The sequence below is a fragment of the Heterodontus francisci genome, chromosome 16 (assembly GCF_036365525.1).
Source record: "Heterodontus francisci isolate sHetFra1 chromosome 16, sHetFra1.hap1, whole genome shotgun sequence".
Taxonomy (NCBI): domain Eukaryota; kingdom Metazoa; phylum Chordata; class Chondrichthyes; order Heterodontiformes; family Heterodontidae; genus Heterodontus; species Heterodontus francisci.
The window spans coordinates 54,906,662-54,930,295 of NC_090386.1; the positions used below are offsets into that span (position 1 = coordinate 54,906,662).

The 23,634-nt window shown below is 43.6% G+C and overlaps 1 pseudogene; it reads right to left on the bottom strand.

Annotated features, from left to right (window-relative positions):
- Positions 1-23,634, bottom strand: part of LOC137378279 (sodium- and chloride-dependent neutral and basic amino acid transporter B(0+)-like) — a 180,229-nt pseudogene that overhangs the window by 70,274 nt on the left and 86,321 nt on the right.

A 23,634-nucleotide genomic window follows, 5' to 3' on the forward strand; every position in this document is an offset into this window, starting at 1 on the left:
GCACTGGATACTGCAAAGTCTATGGGCCCTGACAACATTCCAGCAATAGTACTGAAGGCTTGTGCTCCAGAACTGGCAGCGCCCCTAGCCAAGCTGTTCCAGTACAGCTACAACACTGGCATCTACCCAACAATGTAGAAAATTGTGCAGGTAAGTCTGGTCCACAAAAAGCAGCAGAAATACAACCTGGCCAATTACCGTCCCATCAGTGATGGAATGTGTCGTCAACAGTGCTATCAAGGGGCACGTATTCAGCAATAACCTGCTCATGACACTCAGTTTGGATTCTGCCATGGTGACTCAGCTCCTCACCTCATTACAGCCTTGGTCCAAAATTGGACAAAAGAGCTGAATTCAAGAGGTGAGGTGAGAGTAACTGCTCTTGACATCAAGGCAGGATTTGACTGTGTGTGGCATCAAGGAGCCAGAGCAAAACTGGAGTCAGTGGGAATCAGGAAAAACTCGCAGCTGGCTGGAGTCATACCTAGGACGATGGTTGTGATTACTGGATATCAATCATCTCAGTCCCAGGACATCACTGCAGGAGTTCCTCAGGGTATTGTCCTAGGCCCAACAATCTTCAGCTGCTTCATCAATAGCCTTCCTTCAATTATAAGGTCAGAAGTGGGAATATTCGCTGATGATTGCACAACATTCAGCACCATTCGTGACTCCTCAGATACTGAAGCAGTCCATTTACAGATGCAGCAAGACCTGGACAACATTCAGGCTTGGGCTGATAAGTGGCAAGTAACATTCGTGCTACACAATGGCCAGGCAATGGCTATCTCCAACAAGAGAGAATCCAACCACCTCCCCCCCACATTCCCTTACCCTCGCTGAATCCCCCATGAACAACATCCTGGGGGTTACCATTGACCAGAAACTGAACTAGACCAGCCATATAAGTAATGTGGCTAAAAGAGCAGGTCAGAGGCTGGGAATTCTGTGACAAGTAACTCACCTCCTGACTCCCTAAAGCCTGCACACCAACTACAAGGAACAAGTCAGGAGTGTTATGGAATACTCTCCACTTGACTGGATGAGTGCGGCTCCAACAACACTCAAGAAGCTCAATGCCATCCAGGACAAAGCAGCCCACTTGATTGGCACCCCATCCACCACCTTCAACATTCACTCCCTCCACTACTGACGCACATTGGCAACAGTGTGTACCATCTACAAGATGCACTGCAGCAACTGACCAAGGCTCCTTCGACAGCACCTTCCAAATCCGTGACCTCTACCACTTAGATGGACAAGGGCAGCAGATGCAGGGGAACACCACCACCTGCAAGTTCCCCTCCAAGCGACACCATCCTGACTTGGAACTATATCGTCATTCCTTCACTGTCGCTGGGTCAAAATCCTGGAACTCCCTTCCTAACAGCAGTGTTGGTGTACCTACACCTCATGGACTGCTGCAGTTCAAGAAGGTGGCTCACCATCACTTCCTCAAGGCCAATTAGGAATGGGCAATAACAGCTGGCCTAGTCAGCGACGTCCATATCCCATGAAAGAATCTAAAAAAACTCTCAGTTAATCTACTGTGAACAAATCATTTCCTACTCCAAGTAAGAAAGTAGCTGTAAGTACTATTTATTGTCATATTTCACGGAGATTGATTGAACTCCCTCAATTGCTGCAGAGTACTCTTCTTCCTTTCATTGGTGAATTTCAGGAAACTAATGGACCTGACGTTAAACTCAAAGGTCCCTATAGATATTGCTCAAAATGAGCTTCTTACGCATGTTAATTGGCAACCTGTCTCTCCTGAGGGGTTGTGCGCATGCAACATCAAGTACGGGAGTGAAATTTGGACGTTGGTGGCTTGGAGACAGTTTCGTGACTATATCAACTTCCCCAGTTTTGACACCCCCACTCAAATCCATGTGCTCCACCATGTCAAATTTCACCCTCTGCTCCTGTTCTCTGGAAATGTATTGCCCAATCCCTCCACCTTGCCTCCTTCCACTCCGTTTTCAAAAATCTCCTCTACTTTCCCTTCACCATGCCTTTGTTGCTCCAAACGAACCCACTCCATTGTTTTTTGTTTCTTTCTCACCATTATTATGTTTTCTCTTACTGTAAAGTGCTTTGAGACATCGTTCTGCAATTGGAATGTTGTAGAGGAGTAAGTTGTTGCAAGAATTTGACCAGCTTCCCACTGCTTGTAATACAACTGTTCTTTTAGCTTTTGAGATCTAACAGTATTCAATGCTGAGAAAAATCTATTAAATTCCCAATTTCATAACAATTTCCATAGCACTTTTAATAGATGAAACATATATTTTAACACTGAAGACATTTAAAGAAGACATGCAGCAAAAATAGTTCAACTAAGTAAAATTACTACACAAAATTTCATTATACAGTTTCCTTTCATAAAGGTGAGAAATTGGCAAAATAAAATATTATTTTTCTTACCCATAATTGCAAACTGACTGTCAATTCCCAGAGTGATAAGCATGAAGAAAAATAATATGGACCACAACGGTGATAATGGCAGGAGTGCAAGGGCATCAGGGTAGGCTACAAAAACTAAACCAAAACCTAAACCATGGATAAAATTGACACGGTGTCATTAACAATGCTTAAGAGAGAGATACTGTAAACTGATGTTATTAATTTAAAACAGAAATTTCTGAAATCTTGTTTTGTGGTTTTCATACTGTGTAACAAAATTTCAGGGAGCATTATTAAGTTTGAAGTTCAACAATAAGTAAAGATAAGCAAATTATAATACAACTTTACTCTGCATTAAAGAGTAATTATAAAGATATAAATGCTATTGCTTTCCTGACTGTTCATCAAATTTATCCAGTGACAGCTGAGCCATATATACCAGGAAAATCCCAAGTTTGATCCACTGTCTATGCTATGGTAGCTGGCCAATGCAACTCTTAAAGAGGAGACCAGTGACACTTGTTAGAAATGTCAGTGAGTGGATGTTGGAAGAGTATAGGATCACACTTGGCTGCAATGTGTTATTTGAATAACTAGCTAACCATCATAGCCAAAGGTAATAAATGACCAGTTATGCAAGGTATCCATGGGTACTGATAACATATAAATATTCTAAGAAGGCAATGGTTTCAGAAACAGGTGAGAAGAAAATTGGTGGAAATTAAAAAAAAATCAACAGATATGAATTTCAGCTATTTTCTCCGCAGTTTTTCCCCTATCAATATCTGGTGCCATTGTTGCTATGAGCTACCTTTACATTGTGAATTACCAGGGAATGAATCTCTCTCCAATTTGCATTACTAGCTGAACATCTGCCTGCAACAGTATGGCACCAAACGTGTGTCATTCAATGCATTCATGATCCACTGTATTGATATTTCTGCCTCTTTATGAGACTGTGAATAAACACAAGTGTTAGAAAAGTGAAACTCACTGCCAAATGGTAAAGAAATGTAAGATTTCTCAAAATGTTTCTTCTGGTTTATTATTTGATAACACATTCCCTGGGAGCAGATGATTCAACGACACCTGTAAAATGTTTGCACATTCCTACTAACTTAGCACAGTTGCAAGGGAGAAGTGTTATATTGGAATAAGGGTCTTTTAAATGGGAAGAGAAGTCTTGGCAAACAACAGAAATTCTAATGGATAAAATCAGGAGAGATTTCAACTACCCTCAGGTAGTAGCAGTGAAGGGAGAAAAGGGAATCAAGCCTTTAACAAGTTCTACCAGGGCCACTTGGTTCCAGACCTCACTGCATCCTTGGTCCAAACATGGAAAGAACAGTTGAATTCCAGAGATGAGGTGAGACTGATTGTACTTGATATCAAGGCAGCATTTGACCACTTGTGGCATCAATGAGTCCTAGCAAAATTGAAGTCAATGGGAACCAGTGGGGGGAAATCTCCTTTTTGAGCCATACCTTGCACAATGGAAGATGGTTGCAGTTGTTGGAGGCCAATCATCTCAGCCCCATGACATTGTTACAGAAGCTCCTCAGGGTGGTCTAGGCCCAACCATCCTCAGTTCCTTCATCAATGACATTTCTCCAATGTAAGATCAGAAGTGGAGATGTACCTGATGATTGCACATTGTTCAGTACCATTCACAACTCCTCAGATTCTGAAGCAGTTCATGCCCACAAGCAGCAAGACCTGGACACCATTCAGGCTTGGGCTGCAAAGTGGCAAGTGCCAAGCAATGACCATCTCCAATAAGAGGGAATCTAACCATCTCCCCTTGATGTTCAATGGCATTACCATCGCTGAATCCCCCATTAACAACATGCTGGGAGGTTATGATTGACCAGAAACTTGACCAGCCGAATAAATACTGCAGCCACAACAGCTGGTCAGAGACTGGGAGTTATGCAGAGAGGAACTCACCTTCTGACTCCCCAAATCCTGTCCACCATCTACCAGGTACAAGTCAGGAGTGTGATGGAATACTCTCCACTTGCCTGGATGAGTACAGTTCCAACAATATTCAAAAAGCTTGACACCATCCAAGACAAAGCAGCCTGCTTGCTCGACACAGCATCCACCACCTTAAATATTCACTCCCTCCACCACCGACAGACAATGGCAGCAGTGTGTACCATCTACAGGATGCACTGCAGCAACTCGCCAAGGCTTCTTCAACAGCACCTTCCAAACCCGTGACCTCTACCACCTCGAAGAATAAGGGCAGCAGATGCATGGGAACACCACCACCTGCAGGTTCCCCTCCAAGTCACACACCATCCTGACTTGGAAATATATTGCTGTTCCTTCACTGTCACTGGGTCAAAATCCTGGAATTCCCTTCCTAACAGCACAATGGGTGCACCTCTACCACATGGACTGCAGCGGTTCAAGAAGGTGACTCACTACCACCTTCACAAGGCCAATTAGGGATTGGTAATAAATGCCTACCTCTTTGATTAATCTTTTTGGTAATTTCCTAAGATCTCCTTAGTTGGCTCTGTGTCAAGTTTTGTTTGATAATGCTCCTGTGAAGCACCTTGGAATGCTTTACTATGTATTATGAAAGTGCCTCTGTTTTCTGTTAAATGTATTTTTTGAGGATGCATTTTTGAAAGATTGAAGAAATGTTAAACTTTGGGGTTTTCAAAGGGGGTCACGTAACGGCCACTTGACTTTTAAAAACAGTCCCTGGAAATGTTTTTTAAAAGGGGCACGGAGAGGTCTTGTGAGGAAAACAAGCCTTTCTGGGAAACTACCTGACTTCCATCAACAACAAGCCTTTCCGGGAATCACCTGACTTCCAGCTCAATCAACAACAGAGAACTTTTGACACCTGGAGAAGTTTCTTACAAAGAAGTGACAAGTCAAGATTGATGGAGGTCAAAGGGTTGACCTCCTGTTGTCGGTTTCCCTTTTGAATTGTTTTGAGTTAGGGTTGAACTGTATAAAAAGGGAGAGAACTTCCAAGGAGAGAAGAGAACTTAAAAGGAGAGAAGAGTATTCGCAAGGAAGGAGAGAAGACCATAACCCAGCTCAGTTTTCCAGCACCCCTCTAAAAGACCCTGAGAAGTCCATTGTAAACTCATTTCGTCTCGTCTTTGAAGGAAAGCCTGCTAAATTAATTCTCAATGCTGCCTGAAAAGAATTGTTCGAAAAGATCCCAGTGACCCATCTACGTGTACTTGGAGGCCAGATTGTGTGCTAGCTTTGGAACACAACATATCTACTGTTTCTTCAAGAGTGAGCAAGTATTCAGTCTGTGTTTTTTTGTCTGTAATAGAGCTCTAAAAAGAAAAATCTCTATTTTTCCAGTTAACTGGTGTGTGTGTGTGTGTGTGCGCAAGGGGCTATGGTAAAAAGGGAACTTTAATATTTCAATCTGTGTGTTTATGCTTTACCTCATTACTGGTTAAAACTTGTTTTATAATAAACGGATAATTTTGCTGTTTATTAAAGAAACCTGGTTGGTGTGTTTTATTCTCAGATAAAAATAGAGTCTATGATTGACCTTATAGGTAAGTGGGAAAAAAATAAAACATTTAAATATATGTTGTGACCTGTCGAGTAGTGGAACTAAAACAAACAGTGCACTCCTCCCACCTTGGTCGTAATATCTGTTAAAGGCACTATATAAATCCACGTTTTTATTGTTGTATTATAGATGTTGTCATTTACTGGAATTTACAAAAGGTAAGGTAAGGTACCACATGGTAGGTTAGGGCACGTAGTGTCAGGGGACAAATAGCTGAGTTCATAGAAAATTGGCCAAAAAAATAAAAAAATGCATAGAGTGGGGTTATTCAGATTGCAGGAAGGTAGGAAGTGGTGTTGCTCAAGGAACAGTGCTAGCATCACTGTTATTCATAATTTACATTAATTTTTTGAACTTAGGAACAAGTAACTCAATATCAAAATGTGCAGATGATACCCAACTTGGGATACAGCTAACACTGAGGAAGAAGACACAGAATAAAGATGACACTAAACAACTTGCAGACTGGGAAGATAAGTCGCAAAAGATTTTAATGTAAATAAATAGTAGAAAAAATAGAAACCTCACCTACACCTCAGAAAATAAGAAATTGAATGGGACAGAAGAGCAAGGGAATCTAGGGATAAAGGTGAATAAGTCATTAAAAAAGCAGCATCATGTGTTAGGAAAGCAATTAAAAATGCGAACAAAGCACTGGGATTTATTTCTAGGGGTATCAAATTCAAAAGTAGCAAAGCTTCGTTAAACTTATATAGGCCTTGATCAGGCTGCACCATAGAGTACTGGGCACAGTTCTGGTGTCCATACAATAAAATAACATAGAATCACGAACGAAAGTACAATAAAGATTTACAAGGCTGGTACCAGAACTGAGAGATTACAGCTATCGGGAAAGATTGAACAGGTTGCAGCTCTTATTTTTAGAAAAGAGCTAGAGGTGACCAGATATTCAATGGCAAACCCAGCCCTGTCGACCCTGCAAAGTCCTCCTTACTAACATCTGGGGGCTTGTGCCAAAGTTGGGAGAGCTGTCCCACAGACTAGTCAAGCAACAGCCTGACAGTCATACTCACGGAATAATACCTTACAGACAATGTCCCAGACACCGCAATCACAATCCCCGGGTATGTCCTGTCACACTGATGGCAGCACAGTTGTATACACTCAGGAGGGATTCGCCATCGACTCCGGACCCCATGAAGTCTCATGGCATCAGGTCAAACATGGGCAAGGAAATCTCCTGCTGATTACCACCTACTGCCCTCACTCAGGTGATGAATCAGTACTTCTCCATGTTGAGAACCACTTGGAAGTAGCACTGAGGGTGGCAAGGGCACAAAATGTACTCTGGGTGGGGGACTTCAATGTCCATCACCAAAAGTGGCTCGGTAGCACCATGACTGACCAAGCTGGCTGAGTCCTAAAGAACATAGCTGCTAGACTGGGTCTGCAGCAGGTGGTGGGGGAACCAACAAGAGGCAAAAACATACTTGACCTCGTCCTCACCAATCTGCCTGCCGCAGATGCATCTGTCCATGACAGTATTGGTAGGATTGACCACCGCACAGTCCTTGTGGAGACGAAGTCCCACATTCACATTGAGGATACCCTCCATCGTGTTGTGTGGCACGACCACCATGCTAAATGGGATAGATTTCAAACAGATTTAGGAATGCAAAACTGGACATCCATGAGGCGCTGTGGGCCATCAGCAGCAGCAGAATTGTACTCAACCACAATCTGTAACCTCATGGCTCCGCATATCCCCCATTCCACCATTACCATCAAGCCAGGAGGCCAACCCTGATTCAATGAAGAGTGTAGGAAGACATGCCAGGAGCAGCACCAGGCAGACTTCAAAATGAGGTGTCAACCTGGTGAAGCTACAAGCTGGGACTACATGCATGCCAAACTGAGTAAGCAGCATGTGATAGACAGAGCGAAGCGACCCCATAACCAACGGATCAGATCTAAGCTCTGCAGTCCTGCCACATCCAGTCGTGAATGGTGGTGGACAATTAAACAACTAACTAGAGGAGGTGGCTGCACAAATATTCCCATCCTCAATGATGGGGGAGCCCAGCACATCAGTGCAAAGGAGAAGGCTGAAGCATTTGCAATAATCACCAGCCAGAAGTGCCGAGTTGATGATCCATCTCAGCCTCCTCCTAAAGTCCCCAGCATCACAGATGCCAGTCTTCAGGCAATTCAATTCATTCCGTGTGATATCAAGAAACGACTGAAGGCACTGGATACTGCAAAGGCTATGGACCCTGACAACATTCCAGTAATAGTACTGAAGACCTGTGCTCCAGAACTTGCTGCACCCCTGGCCAAGCTATTTCACTACAGCTACAACACTGGTATCTACCCGGCAATGTGGAAAATTGCCCAGGTATGTCCTGTACACAAAAAGTAGGACATGTCCAACCTGGTCAATTACCATCCCATCAGTCTACTCCCAATCATCAGTAAAGTGATGGAAGGTATTGTCGACAGCACTATCAAGTGGCACTTGCTTAGCAATAACCTGCTCAGTGACACTCAGTGTGGGTTCCGCCAGGGCCACTCAGCTGCTGACCTCATTGCAGCCTTGGTTCAAACATGGACAAATAGGCTGAACTCTAGAGATGAGGTGAGAGTAACTGCTCTTAACATCAAGGCAGCATTTGACCGAGTATGGCATCAAGGAGCCCTAGCAAAACTGAAGTCAATGGGAATCATGGGGAAAAGTATCCGCTGGTTGGAGTCATACCTAGCGCAAAGGAAGATGGTTGTGGTTGTTGGTGGTCAATATCAGCTCCAGGACATCACTGCAGGAGTTCCTCAGGGTAGTGTCCTAGGCCCAACCATCTTCAGCTAATTCATCAATGACCTTCCTTCAATCATAACGTCAGAATTGGTGATATTTGCTGATGATTGCACAATGTTCAGCACCATTCGCAACTCCTCAGATACTGAAGCAGTCCGTGTAGAAATGCAGCAAGACCTGGACAACATTCAGGCTTGGGATGATACGCCACAAGTAACATTCGCACCACACAAGCTCCAGGTAATGAGCATCTCCACATGAGAGAATCTAACCATTTCCCCTTGTCATTCAATGGCATTACCATCGCTGAATACCCCACTATCAACATCCTAGGGGCTACCATTGACCAGAAACTGAACTGGAGTAGCCATATAAATACTGTGGCTACAAGAGCAGGTCAGAGACTAGGAATTCTGTGGTGAGCAGCTCACCCCCTGACTCCCCAAAGCCTGCCCACCATCTACAAGGCACAAGTCAGGAGTGTGATGGAATACTCTCCATTTGCCTGGATGGGTGCAGCTCTAACAACACTCAAGAAGCTCGACACCATCCAGGACAAAGCTACCCGCATGATTGGCACCCCATCCAGAAACATTCCCTCCCTCCACCACCAATGTAGTGGCAGCAGTGCGTACCATCTACAAGATGCACTGCAGCAACGCACCAAGGCTCCTTAGACAGCACCTTCCAATCCCACGACCTCTACCACCTAGAAGGACAAGGGCAGCAGATGCATGGAAACACCACCACCTGCAAGTTCCCTCCATGCCACACACCATCCTGACTTGAAACTATATCGCCGTTCCTTCACTGTGTCAAAATCCTGGAACTCCCTTCCTAACAGCATGTGAGTGTCCCTACCCCACCGCAGCAGTTCAATAAGGCAGCTCACCAACACCTTCTCAAGGGCAATTAGGGATGGGCAACAAATGTTGGTCTAGCCAGCGACGCCCACATCTAATGAATGAATAAAAAGATAATAAATTCTTCTAAACTCCAGAGAATGTAGGCCCAATTTATGCAGCCTTTCATCCCAGGGACCAATTTAGTGAACCTTCACTGTACCGCCTCCAATTCAAGTATATCCTTTCTTAGACAGCACCTTCCAATCCCACGACCTCTACCACCTAGAAGGACAAGGGCAGCAGATGCATGGGAACACCACCACCTGCAAGTTCCCTCCATGCCACACACCATCCTGACTTGAAACTATATCACCGTTCCTTCACTGTGTCAAAATCCTGGAACTCCCTTCCTAACAGAAAAACTGCACACAGTTTTCCAGATGTGGTCTCACCAAAACCCTATACAATTGCAGCAAGACTTCTTCATTTACTCCAATTCTCTTGCAATAAAGGCCGACATGCCATTTGCCTTCCTAATTGCTTGCTGTACCTGCATGCTAACTTTCTGCGTTCTTTGTGCAAGCACACCCAATTTCTTAGAACATCAACGCTTACAAGTTTCACACCTTTTAAAAAATATTCTGCTTTTCTATTCTTATGAACAAACTGAATAACTTCACACTTCCCTCCATTATACTTCATCTTGTTGTCCACTCACTTAACCTGTCTATATCTCTTTGAAGCCTCTCTGTGTCCTCCCCACAGCTTACCTTTCCACCCACCTTTGTAACATCAGCAAACTTAGATACATTACTTTCTGTCTCTTCATCCAAGTCATTAATATAGAGTGTAAATAGCTGTGGCCCCAGCACTGATCCTTGCGACACTCCACTATTCTCTGCCTGCCAACATGAAAATGCCCCATTTATGCCCACTCTTTGCTTCCTGTCTGTTAATCAATCCTCTCGCCATGCTAATATATTAGCCCCCAACTCCATGAGCCCTTATCTTGCCTATTAAACTTTTGCGTAGTGCCTTATCAAATGCCTTTTGGAAATCCGGGTGCCTCTAAATCTACTGGTTCCCCTGTATCTACCTTACTAGTTACACCTTCAAAAAAACACTAATAAATTTGTCAAACAGAATTTCCCTTCAGTAAAACCATGTTGACTTGTTCTAATAATCCTTTTCTCAGTGCATTGTTAAGACTGCCTTAATAATAGATTCCATCATTTTCCCAACGACTGATGTTAGGCTAACTGCTTGTAGGTCTCTGTTTTCTCTCTCCCTCCTTTCTTGAAAAACAGTGCAATATTTGCCAACTTCCAATCTAACAGGATCATTCCTGAATCTAAGGAATTTTGGAAACTCAAAATGAGTGCATCCACTATCTCTGCAGCTCTCTCTTTTGGAACCCTGGGGTGTCGGCCATCAAGTCCTGAGGATTTGTTGGCTTTTAGAACCTCAAGTTGCTGCAATACTCTGCTGATATTAATTTGTTTAATTTCCTCACTCTTTTTAGCCCCTAGATTACTGTCTATTTCTGGTATGAAGCTATTATTGTGAAGCCAGACACAAAATATTTGTTCAATGCCTCTGCCATTTTCTCATTCCCCATGATAATTTATCCTGTCTTTGCTTCTAAAGGACCAACATTTCCTTTCGCTACTCTCTTCCTTTTTATATACCTATAAAAGCTCTCACAATCTGTTTTTAAGTTGCTGGCTAGTTTACTCTCATTCTATTTTTTCCTTTTTAACAACTTTCTGGTGGCCCTTTGCAGGTTTCCAAAACACCTCCAATCCTCAGACTTGCTACTATTTTTTGGAACATTGTAAACCTCTTCATTTAATCCAAGACTATCCTTAACTTCCTGAGTGAGCCACAGATGGGTCTTTCTTGCTGAGTTTTTGTTTTTCAATGGCATGTATTTTTGTTGAACATTTTGAATTGTTTGTTTAAAAGTTTCCCACTGTTCATTTACTGCCAGAACTTGAAAGGATAGAAAAAGGATAGGAGTGCTGCCTGCATTCCACTCAACATGTGTGGGTTAACTGTGCATTGCATCCCCTGTCCCTTTTCAGGGCTAATCAATTTACCACCCAATGTTTCCACTTGTGGGAGAATCCAAAACTCGGGACAATAAAAACAAGGTAGGTATTAATAAGTCAAATAGGGAAATAAGGCGCAATTTATTTTTTACTCTGGTTAGAATACCACAGGATGCGGTGTTTAGAAGAAAACTAGATGAGTACATGAGAGAAAATACGGAGAAGGCTAAGAGGAGGTTTGATAGAGGTGGTTAAAATCATGAAGGCTTTAGATAGTTTTTCTTTATTTACTCTGTTTCCAATGGTTGGAGGATTGATACCAGAGGGAAAAGATTTATGGTTATTGGCAAAAGAACCAGAGGTCACACGAGGAAGAACTTCTTTACAGGGTTAGGTTATGGTTAGGTTTTGCTGTCCGATAAGATGGTGGAGACAGTTTCAATAGGGAACTGGATAAATACTTGAGGAGGAAAAATTGCATCAAAAGAGCAGAGGAGTGAGACTAACGGGATTGCTCTTCGAAAGAGCCTGCGCAGATTCGATGGGTTGAGTCACCCCCTTCTGTGCTGTACTATTGTATGAAAGACATACTCAAAGGCTGAGATGAGGTAGATGAAATGGGAGAAGGCTCCTGTGAAGTATAAACACCAGCACCAACTAGGTGGGCCAAATTACTGGTATCCATGCTGAATATTCTATGTCATTAAAGCAGCTGCATGTTCACATTCTTAATGTAAAAGGAAATGACACGGCTAATGTTGTAAGTTGATTGATGTTGCTGTTAGTCATGAAAGTTTCATATGTCTCTGTAGGACAGGGTAGCTGTGAACAGAAAGATAGTTACCATTATTGGAGGAGGACCTGCTGCAATACAGGAGGTGACTCAATTTGAAGGACAATAAAGTCATATCAGAACTAAAAGAGGTGACAGGCGATGGGGAAGCAGGTTGACAAATTGCTCCTGAGAGTTTGTAACTCTGTTCGTTTCTATCCTTTTCAGTTCTGGTCAAGGTCAGAATATGCCAACATAGTTGACATTCCCAAGCAGATGTAAAAATTATGATACAGGCCCACATATAGACCTTAACCAAATTCTGCATTAGCCCTTATGTTTGTTTGTCTGTAGGAGGAATTTGAACTCTTCCTGCTCACCAGGAAAGGAGCATGGGAGCAGATAAAATAGCGCGGCTCTATTTCCTGCTCCTTTCCTCATTTTAATGTCGCTGTTTTTGGCAGAGATTGAGGGTGCTGCCAGTGTCTCATTAATGAGGTAAATTAGGGTCCCATGATATACACAGTGTTAGGACTTCAATCACGACCGTTAACTTTGAAACAAGAAATATAAACACTCCGACCAATTAAAGAATTAAACAACACAATTTCACGCTTTAAGATTTTTACTATAACTAAGCTAAAAATCAACCTCAACTAAATGGTATTTGGTAGATAGCTAGTACACTAAATTACACAGAACGGTATTTCCTATTAACATATTAACACACTTGAAAACCCTCACACCACATTAATATTTTATACAGTGCTCTCAGCAAAAAAAATGTATCCTCGCGGTTAAAGTTCCAAACTCTTCCCTATTTCAATGGGCTGGATCTCCTAGTCCTTCTCAAAAAATGTCCTTTTTGCTCACTTCCTCTGAGCACATCTGATCAGTACTTCCGTTAATGAGGCAATCTCTGCTGCTCCCACTGGTCTTTTCTCGTCAGCAAACCTCAATTTTCAAATCGGGTTCAAGTTTTACTAGCATTTTGCTGTATCTGTGATCTGAGGGCAGTTGCTTCTCTCTCTCTCTTTTGAGGCTGCCACTCTGCTTGCTGGTTCTTTTCTTCCTAACAGCCTGCCAAACCTAGGAAAGCCTACTGAATTTATCCAGAACAAAAGTCAATAGTCGTTTCCCTTTTACAATATTCAGAGGCCATAAATATGACCATAGCAAAACTACCTGGGTCTTCCTTTGTTCCCAAGTGTTAACAATTGCATCTCGAATTTGCATTTGAGCTAGCTCCCTGTTTACAGTTTGAGAGTCTGGGAGACCGAAACCCATTGTCCTTTAGGTGTTACAACTTTGCACACTGCTTTCAAAAAGGTTTTTTATCTAGGTTCCTTGCAATCATGATAACCAAGATCCCCGACTTGTCTCTAGGCAGAATTGGTATGAGGTCACATGTCTCCTCCAAATCCATTTTACGCTGCATTAAAGGTAAGTTTTTAAAACATAACATAGTACCAAGTCCAGCATTCATAACAATAGACTAAGCATGATAATAGTAATCCACAAAAGAAACAAACCCAATGTTAGAAACAGAAATCACTGTGGGGAAGAGTGAGGTTGACAGAGGCAATTTGGGAATTTAAGATATACATGCGGTTTGCAAATGATATTTTATGTAGCCATTTGGATGTAACTGAGTGTTTCAGGTTTCTGCAGTAGGTAGACAGGATTGGGTGATGGTGTTACGACTGGGCGAGGAAGGGTCTCAGGTTTCCCTCTTGTCCCTTTCCTGATTTCGCTGTAAGAGGGTTTATCTTTTAAAAACAGTGATTTTAGCTTACCACCTCAGTGAGCCTTTGCTCACTGCACTCTAATTGTAATTTCAAATGAACCAATTAGACAGGTTTTCTTAGGTTTAAACAAGAAAGATGCAAGTTTATTAGCCTTATCACTCTAACTCGGTTAAAATTACTACAATACGTGATGCAACCATGTTAGCATGCATATGAGATAAACATGCACACAAATAGATATAGAAGGGGAGAAAGAATTGGGGAGGGGGAGAAAGAAATGGGGGGGGGAACAGTGTTTGAAGTAGAGTCTGTAATAAATGGAATTCAGTTTTTGGGTGACAATGTCCTCAATTGAAGTTAAGATCTTGGAGTTCTCGCTGTGGCCCAGTGCACAATGTCAAGCTTGCTTCTCAGGTACCAGAAGGCCAAAGATATGTTTGGTCTGTAGTCCTGAAGCATAGAATCTGCCACCCTGGCTTTCCTGGGACTTTGCTGGAGAGAGAGACAGAGAGAGGGAGACCTTCCTTCTCCTTTCTGTTCAAATTGCAGTCTGTTCTTTCTGTGTGGCACAATTCAAAAAGACCCCAGTCTGGCCAGTAGGTAGGTCATGTGACCATCTCTGAGTGAAACAGTAGCTTCTGGGAGGGTTGTTGATTTCAAAGCTTTGCAGACACATTCTGTGGGGGTTGGCGTTCTGGCTCTTACAGAGACAAAGAAGGTTGATTATCACTGTTGCCCAGACCAATCTTGTCAGTTGAATCAGTGAGCACTCCAATTGTCTCTCTTTTCAACTGTCTCTCAGAATGCAAATGTTTTCAGCTGTTCAGCTCTGTTATTTTTTTTTGAAAACATGTTATGTGCATTGTCCAGTAAAAAAGGTTCAAGTAGTTTCCCAAATGACAAAATTAATATTTTTCCATTTTGGCAGGTGTGATTTCCGTCACAATTGTTACGACTGATCGCTCCAGTCGAAGCCCCCAATCAAAATATACGATTCTGATTGTGATGGGAGAAATGCACTGATAATTCAATCCTGTCACTCCACAGATTGCCTAACATATCATTTTAAACTTTCCAAATTAAAGACCCACCCAATTTGTACCATCTATTAACCCCCGAATGAGGCTAACCAAACCAGGTGTCTTTAATCAACAAATTAACTGTTTAATTTAAAAAAACTAAATTCTTAAACACTATGAAGATATAAACAACATTTAAAATAGAAAAAATTAGAGTCCTTGCAAATTTACAGTCCATTGTTGCTTCAAGTCCTCACAGAATGTTGCTTCCCTTCTCCAGCAAATTTCAACAATTAAAGACTTATAAACACTTTCAACAGAATCAATCTGACGTTAGAGTTTTTGAGAGATAAAAGATTGTCACTGTCTAACTTCCCTCTCTTCAATTTAAATTACCAGAGATCTCTGTTGTGGCTTGATGTTTTTTGAATTTTGAGAGATAATAATTAAACAGGCTAAAATCCTATTGATTCAGTTTAAATGGTTGAGAGATCTTTTTCAGATGTGCTGAACACCAGCTGTGTCTGTATATCTCTGTGTCTGTGTGTTCTGTTGAACAAACTGTCTTCAACTAAAAGCCAGTTCAAAACTGAATTGTAACAAATGTATTGCATGAGACTCACTTCCAGTGGCTGTATCTGTGGTAACGAGAATGCACCCTTTGAATCGCAGTCTCCAAATGGCCGTTTCTAAGGCAACAAAAATGCACCTTCCTATAACTCCTGAGGCTTGCTGGTTCTTAAAGCAATACTGATCCCTTGCAAACCGTAAAGGCAAACTGCATATTCTGAAACAAAAACAACAGGGCCATGATGCAATGGATTCAGGGTTGCCTTTTCAAGTGTGGTTTTATTGAAGAAATAGACCAAGAGGAAGGGCTGGAATGTCAGCATTAGGCTGAAATGTTTAGGATATTTTAATAATGAGGTTGTGCCAGATGCTTCTTTCAATAGGAGTTTTGTTCTCTCTGGCTTCTCATCTGGTCCGCCCTGTCCGCTCTATCTCTTGTACCTTTAGGTAGGGGTCCTACCTAACTTTAGGCCGAGTCCTAAAGGACATAGCTGCTAGGCTGGGTCTGCGGCAGGTGGTGGGGGAACCAACACGAGGGAAAAACATACTTGACCTCGTCCTCACCAATCTGCTTGCTGCAGATACTTCTGTCCATGACAGTATTGGTAGGAGTGACCACCACACAGTCCTTGTGGAGACGAAGTCCCGCCTTCACATTGAGGATACCGTCCGTCGTGTTGTGTGGCACGATCACCGTGCTAAATGGGATAGATTTCGAACAGATCTAGCAATGCAAAACTGGGCATCCATGAGTCGCTGTGGACCATCAGCAGCAGCAGAATTGTACTCAACCATAATCTGTAACCTCATGGCCCGGCATATCCCCCACTCTACCATTACCATCAAGCCAGGAGACCAACCCTGGTTCAATGAAGAGTGCAGGAGGGCATGCCAGGAGCAACACCAGGCATACCTCAAAATGAGGTGTCAACCTGGTAAAGCTACAACAGAGGACTACTTGCATGCCAAACAGGGTAAGCAGCATGCGATAGACAGAGCTAAGTGATTCCATAACCAACATATCAGATCTAAGCTCTGTAGTACTGCCACATCCAGTTGTGAATGGTGGTGGACAATTAAACAACTAACTGGAGGAGGTGGCTGCACAAATATCCCAATCCTCAATGATGGGGGATCCCAGCACATCAGTGCGAAAGATAACGCTAAAGCATTTGCAACAATCTTCAGCCAGAAGTGCCGAGTTGATGATCCATCTCGGCCTCCTCCTGAAGTCCCCAGCAACACAGATGCCAGACTTCAACCAATTCGATTCACTCCGCGTGATATCAAGAAACGACTGAAGGCACTGGATACCTCAAAAGCTATGGACCCTGACAATATTCCGGCTATAGTCCTGAAGACCTGTGCTCCAGACCTTGCCGTGCCCCTAGCCAAGCTGTTCCAGTACAGCTACAACACTGGCATCTACCCTGCAATGTGGAAAATTGCCCAGGTATGTCCTGTAAACGAAAAGCAGGACAAGTCCAACCCGGCCAATTACCGTCCCATCAGCCTACTCTCAATCGTCAGTAAAGTGATGGAAGGTGTCATCAACAGTGCCATCAAGCGGCACTTGCTTAGCAATAACCTGCTAAGTGACGCTCAATTTGGGTTCTGCCAGGGCCACTCAGCTCCTGACCTCATTACAGCCTTGGTTCAAACATGAATAAAAGAGCTGAACTCAAGAAGTGAGGTGAGAGTGACTGCCCTTGACATCAAGGCAGCATTTGACCGAGTATGGCATCAAGGAGCCCTAGCAAAACTGAGGTCAATGGGAATCAGGGGGAAAATCCTCCGCTAGCTGGAGCCATACCTAGCACAAAGGAAGATGGTTGTGGTTGTTGGAGGTCAATCATCTGAGCTCCAGGACATCACTGCAGGAGTTCCTCAGGGTAGTGTCCTCGGTCCAACCATCTTCAGCTCCTTCATCAATGACCTTCCTTCAATCATAAGGTCAGAGGTGGGGATGTTCGCTGATGATTGCACAATGTTCAGCATCATTCGTGACTCCTCAGACACTGAAGCAGTCCGTGTAGAAATGCAGCAAGACCTGGACAATATCTAGGCTTGGGCTGATAAGTGGCAAGTAACATTTGTGCCACACAAGTGCCAGGCAATGACCATCTCAAACAAGAGAGAATCTAACCATCTCCCCTTGACATTCAAGGCATTACCATTGCTGAATCCCCCACTATCAACATCCTAGGGGCTACCATTGACCAGAAACTGAACTGGAGTAGCCATATAAATACCGTGGCTACAAGAGCAGGTCAGAGGCTAGGAATCCTGAGGCGAGTAACTCACCTCCTGACTCCCCAAAGCCTGTCCACCATCTACAGGGCACAAGTCAGGAGTGTGATGGAATACTCTCCACTTGTTTGGATGAGCGCAGCTCCAACAACACTCAAGAAGCTCGACACCATCCAGGACAAAGCAGCCCGCTTGATTGGCACCCCATCTACAAACATCCACTCCCTCCACCATCAACGCACAGTAGCAGCAGTGTGTACCATCTACAAGATGCACCGTAGCAATGCACCAAGGCTCCTTAGACAGCACCTTCCAAACCCGCGACCTCTACCAACTAGAAGGACAAGGGCAGCAAATACATGGGACCATCACCTGCAAGTTCCCCTCCAAGTCACACACCATCCTGACTTGGAACTATATCGCCATTCCTTCACTGTCGCTGGGTCAATATCCTGGAACTCCCTTCCTAACAGCACTGTAGGTCTACCTACCGCAAATGGACTGCAGCGGTTCAAGAAGGCAGCTCACCAACACCTTCTCCAGGGCAATTAGGGATGGGCAATAAATGCTGGCATAGCCAGTGATGCCCACATCCCATGAATGAATAAAAAAAAAGGCGGATGTATATTTGTGGAGTACACAGCAGGCCATGATGACCCTGGAGACCTTACATAGATTATACTGTAGGACACCCCTCACCATCCAGGAAACTTTAAAATTCCTATTCTCCAGGCACTCTAGTGTAAACATGATCATCACAGCATCTCTGTTACATTTCACTCGATGGTGCCATAACAGCATCATTGACTACAGCAATAGTGGGTAGCCAAGGCCCCTAGAAGCTTTGGATCCTTGCCTCAAATTCATCAAGGGAGGGAGGCGGGGGGGAATGCTGGATTGACATCGGCTGATGGTATTAAGCAAGTTGTCAGGGAACCTGACAGTAACCTCCATTATTTTGTGATGGAAGGCCTGTCACAAGGACTGCTAGACCTTGGCTGGAAAACACATTTACACACTAACAGACATTGAAGGCAGGGAACCACATTTCATTCCCTGCTAAGATGATACTACACAGAGCCAAGACGTGGTCAGACCAGTTAGTCACATGATTAACCTGCTTGGCAGCCTGGGGGGTTTCTGAATTGCACAGTTTGAACTGACAGCCTGCTGAAAGCAGAATGCTCCTGCACTGAAGAAGACCTCCTGTCTGCCTGCCTGCTCCCATCTCTTCCTCATGGAACTCCAAATACACTGAAGACACATGAACCCCGAGAGAGAAAAGTCTCCTACAGCAAACAAGGTTTAAGAATAATATTGGGCACCAATGAAAAGCAAGATTTACCTACAATCAAGGACTCTACAGTGAGCTTGAAGAACTGTAACACAAAAAACATCCTCAGATATTGCCTCAAACTTTTCCACTTTATTTCTTCTGTTTTCTTTCTGTCTCTATCTGTATATGTGTATCGTGTATGCATGCTAGCGTGGACGGGTCGTGTATCCATAGGCGTCAACCGAATTAGAGTTTAAGTTTAATAAATTTCAATCTTTCTTCTTTAAACCTAAGAAGACCTGTTTGTGCTGGTTTCTTTGCCTTATAATTGGAAAGTGGTGAACAAGGATTCACCAAGGGGGAGCTCAAAATCAGTGTGTTTAAAACTTAAACCCTGTTACAGTAAGACTAGGTGAAGGCTGAAAGGGAACCCTAGTCCTCTTTCTCACCTGTTCGTAACAATATATATGTATAAATTAAAGGTAAGAATGCTGCAACTTCACTGAAAGATGATCATATTTCTTCAGCTGCTGACATCAAGTCAACATGACTGAGTGTTGTATGATATGTGGGCCACTGATACTTAATTAGGTGACCAGATAGCTAGGAGGTCCTTCATTTTTGATGACCAGGGACACTAAAATGCCACTGATTTCCAGCGTTGCCTCCTATGTTAACTGGGAAATCTGCAAAGGGCCACCCCTTTGCGGATGCACACAACATTACATCATTAAAGCGCTTCTGGCACGGAAGCCAGGAACGTGACACAATGCTCCCACTGCTGGCCTCCTCGCCCACATCCAACCATGCCTTCTTTGTGGCAGTAGCAGGATTCTTCCTCATTCTGCCAACATAACATACCTCTCCCACTCCTCACTGTCCCCAGCAGTACATAAAGTCAGATGTCGTTAACGCAGGGTGCAGCCTTTCAGCGTCCCAAGTTTATCTTCTGCAACCGCTGTCTCCTTGCAAAACATTCCCATATTTCATCCGCGGATTGGCCTTTTAAATAGCCCAGTTGAGACTGGATCATTCAGGCCCGTACCATGCCCACTGTCATGCATTCAATGGCAAACTTGAAAGTAATATTATAATTCGGTGGCAGTGTTAAAATGCCACAAACAGACGAACTGAAAGTTCTTCAGTGTTTCCCTTCTGATATCGGACCTCCTCCCCTCCCACTCCCACAACTTATTTCCACAGACTAATTTACTCCCATTCAAATGCAGAGTGTGTCCTCTAGTTCTACTTATACGTCTAAACTGAAATAGGTCTACATTATCTAGTCCCTTTAGAATACTAAAAACAATCATATCATCTCCAAACCTTCTCTTTTCCAGTGAGAACGTGATCAATTTATATAACTGCTCCTCATAATCAAAATCCTCCATTTCTCAATCATTCTTGTTGCTCTATTCTATATCCTTTCAAATGCTTCAATATCTTTTCTGCACTGTGGTGACAGAAAGTACACAGAGTATTGTACGTGCAGTTGCACCAATAATTTATAAAGTGGCAGGATTACCTCACTATAGCTCAATATTGACCCTTTAATACATCCCAACATCTGATTTGCATTATTCAATGTCACTGTACATTGCTGCTATAGCTTCAAACTATTGTCAGTCAGAACACTCAGATCTCTTTCATTTTTCATGACCATTATTTTCTTTCCCTTTAAGTTAGAATCCCTTCTTGGATTTGTTTTGTCTCCATGTGAAGCACTTTGCATTTCTCTGCCAAGTGTCTGCCCAACTCCTTTAGAGTCTCCTACCTTCAGTAGTTTTGTGTCATCTGCGAATTTAGACAATGTGTCTATGGCTCCTAACTCCAAATCATTTATAAAGGTATCATACAAGAGCTCCCAACGTCACTTAAAATTCTCCCAAGCTGATAGAATCCAGAGAAGAGTGGTACAGGAACTGTTCTTGGTCAATCTTTGTATCTATTGTAAAATATTTCCAATGATTCCAACTTTATTTTAAGCACCAACCTTTCTAGTGGAACTGCATCAAAGGCTTTAGTACACCACTTCCTATCAAGCTCATTTGTCACCTCCTTTGAGAAAAAAAGCAAGCTCGACTGGAAAGAGCTCCAGATCAAAAACCCAAATTAGAACAGTAACATCAGACTTAGGAGCAGGAGTAGGCCATTCGGCCCTTTGAGCCTGTTCTGCCATTTGATAAGACCCTGGTTGACCTGATTGTGGTCTCACTTCCTTGCCTGCCCCCTGTTTTGGCTACAATTCCTAATGATTCTGGCTTTCTAGTCCACAAGCAACTAAAAATTCATAGTTCCTCCTCTTTTTTGGGGCCAGCTTGCCAACAAACTATGAATGGTGCTGGAACAGGAAACCAGGTTGTAGGTTGTTTTAATGTCACAAATGCAACAAAAGTGATTAATTTACCTTGTAATGTTTCATTCTGACACAGAACAATGAGATTCTGCAGCGATCACATCAAAAACATCAGAGCTATTGGAGAGGGGACTTTCTTTTACAGGTCCCTGCCCAATTATTTCTAGTGTGCTTTGCCTTTTTGTCAAGCACTGCTGGGGTGCTACTCCCAAGAAAAGTGTCTCAAATAACATCAAGTTGAAAAGAAAGAATATGCGAAGTGATAGAAACCTTTTCAGTACCTGATGGTTCAGTGCAAAACAAAACAAGAAAAAAGCTTAGTACCTGATCCACAAAACACGTTTTTCACATCTTTTCTGCTGCAGTTATGGTGGTCGTGTAAGAGAACTGCTGCAGAAATTCATTCTAAAAGATACCTGACTCTGCAATGTCTTCAACAGACTTCTCTTGTTGGTGAGCCATGTGCCCAAGGATGGCGAAGATGGCGAATCCAGCAAACACACTTGTACCGCTATTAACAATGGAGACAATAATTGCATCTCTGTAACAGTCGTTCTGGAATCGGTTGTAAGATGATAGCGCTGTTATGCCTCCCAAGGCCACTGCGTAAGAAAATAATATTTGTGTTGCAGCATCTTTCCAAACCTGATGAATGCAAGATACAATAAATTAGAAGTGTAAAAACAGCCATTCTCTTTCCTGTACATCAGGTCAAACTATTTTAACAATGAACAATAAAGGAATGGATTATTCACTCCCTACTGGGAGTTCAACGAGGAGGAGCAGGTGGCCCAAGTGCCTATGAGGCGGTCGTCGAGGCTCAGGGCCTCAATTGCCCTTCTGCTGTCACAGCTGGGAGCCGGGAAAGAAGCTCCACTGTGAGCTGGATGGTGACCATGAGCGCAGCGTCAGCCTGGAGGATGTCGACATCGAGGAGGCCGTGTAGGCTGTGGGCTGGCCCGCTCGCCAGGGTCATGACCCCCTCCGGACGCCTCCCCCCCCTCGCATCACCTTACCCCCCTTTTTATTGATGCGCGGGCGGCCCTTCTGCTTGGCGTGATGTAGCTTCTTTGGTTTGAGTCTAACTTTGCTCTGCACACCAGGGAGTGGTCGGTGTTGCAGTCCACACTGTGGAAGCTGCGAATAATTTGGACACTGTTTATAGAGGCTCGCCTTGCAACGATGATGTCCAGCTGGTGCCAACGACGTGATCTTGGGTGCCTTTATGAAACCTGGTGACAGGGTTTAGTACGAAAGAACGAGTTGGTGATGCAGAGGTTGTGATAGGTACACAACTCCAGCAGTCTCTGTCCATTCTCGTTCACCCTTCCAATGCCATAGCGTCCAAAGCAGGAGGGCCATGAGTCATGGTTGGCTCCAACCTTGGCATGAAAGTCCCCCAGCAGGAACAAATGTTTGATATTAGGAATGCTACTAATGATATTATAGAGTTCCTTGTAGAACTGGTCTTTAACTTCATGTGGGGAGCAGGGTGTTGGAGCATATATGCTGAGTAGGTGTACTGGGCCAGAGGCGGTGAGCAGTCGGATGGATAGTAGGCGTTCCAAGCCATTTGAAGGTGGCTCGATCATGCTGAGCAAAGAGTTTCTGATGGCGAAGCCCACTCCATGCTGTCTTGGTTCTTCAGGATCCCTACCCTGCCAGTAGAAGGTGTAGTCTTGCTGTCTTAGAGATCCGCTCGCAGGGAGGCATGTCTCCTGAAGTGCTGCAATGTCCACATTGAGTCTACTGAGTTCGTTGTTAATGATGGTGTTCTTCCGAGAGTTGTTGATTTGTGTAAGGTCTTCCGACAGGCCAGGACACATAGTTCTGACATTCCAGCTTGCAAAATGAAGGGCTGGTACCTTCTTTCCTTTGTTTGTCGTGCTGTTTGGTGCGGTGATACAGTCCACTTGTCGGGCAATGACCCGAAGCTCCAAGCACCCATTGAGGCAGGGGGAGGGGGTGCGGGGGGGGGGCAAGAAGGGGTGTGGGGGGGCAAGAGGGGG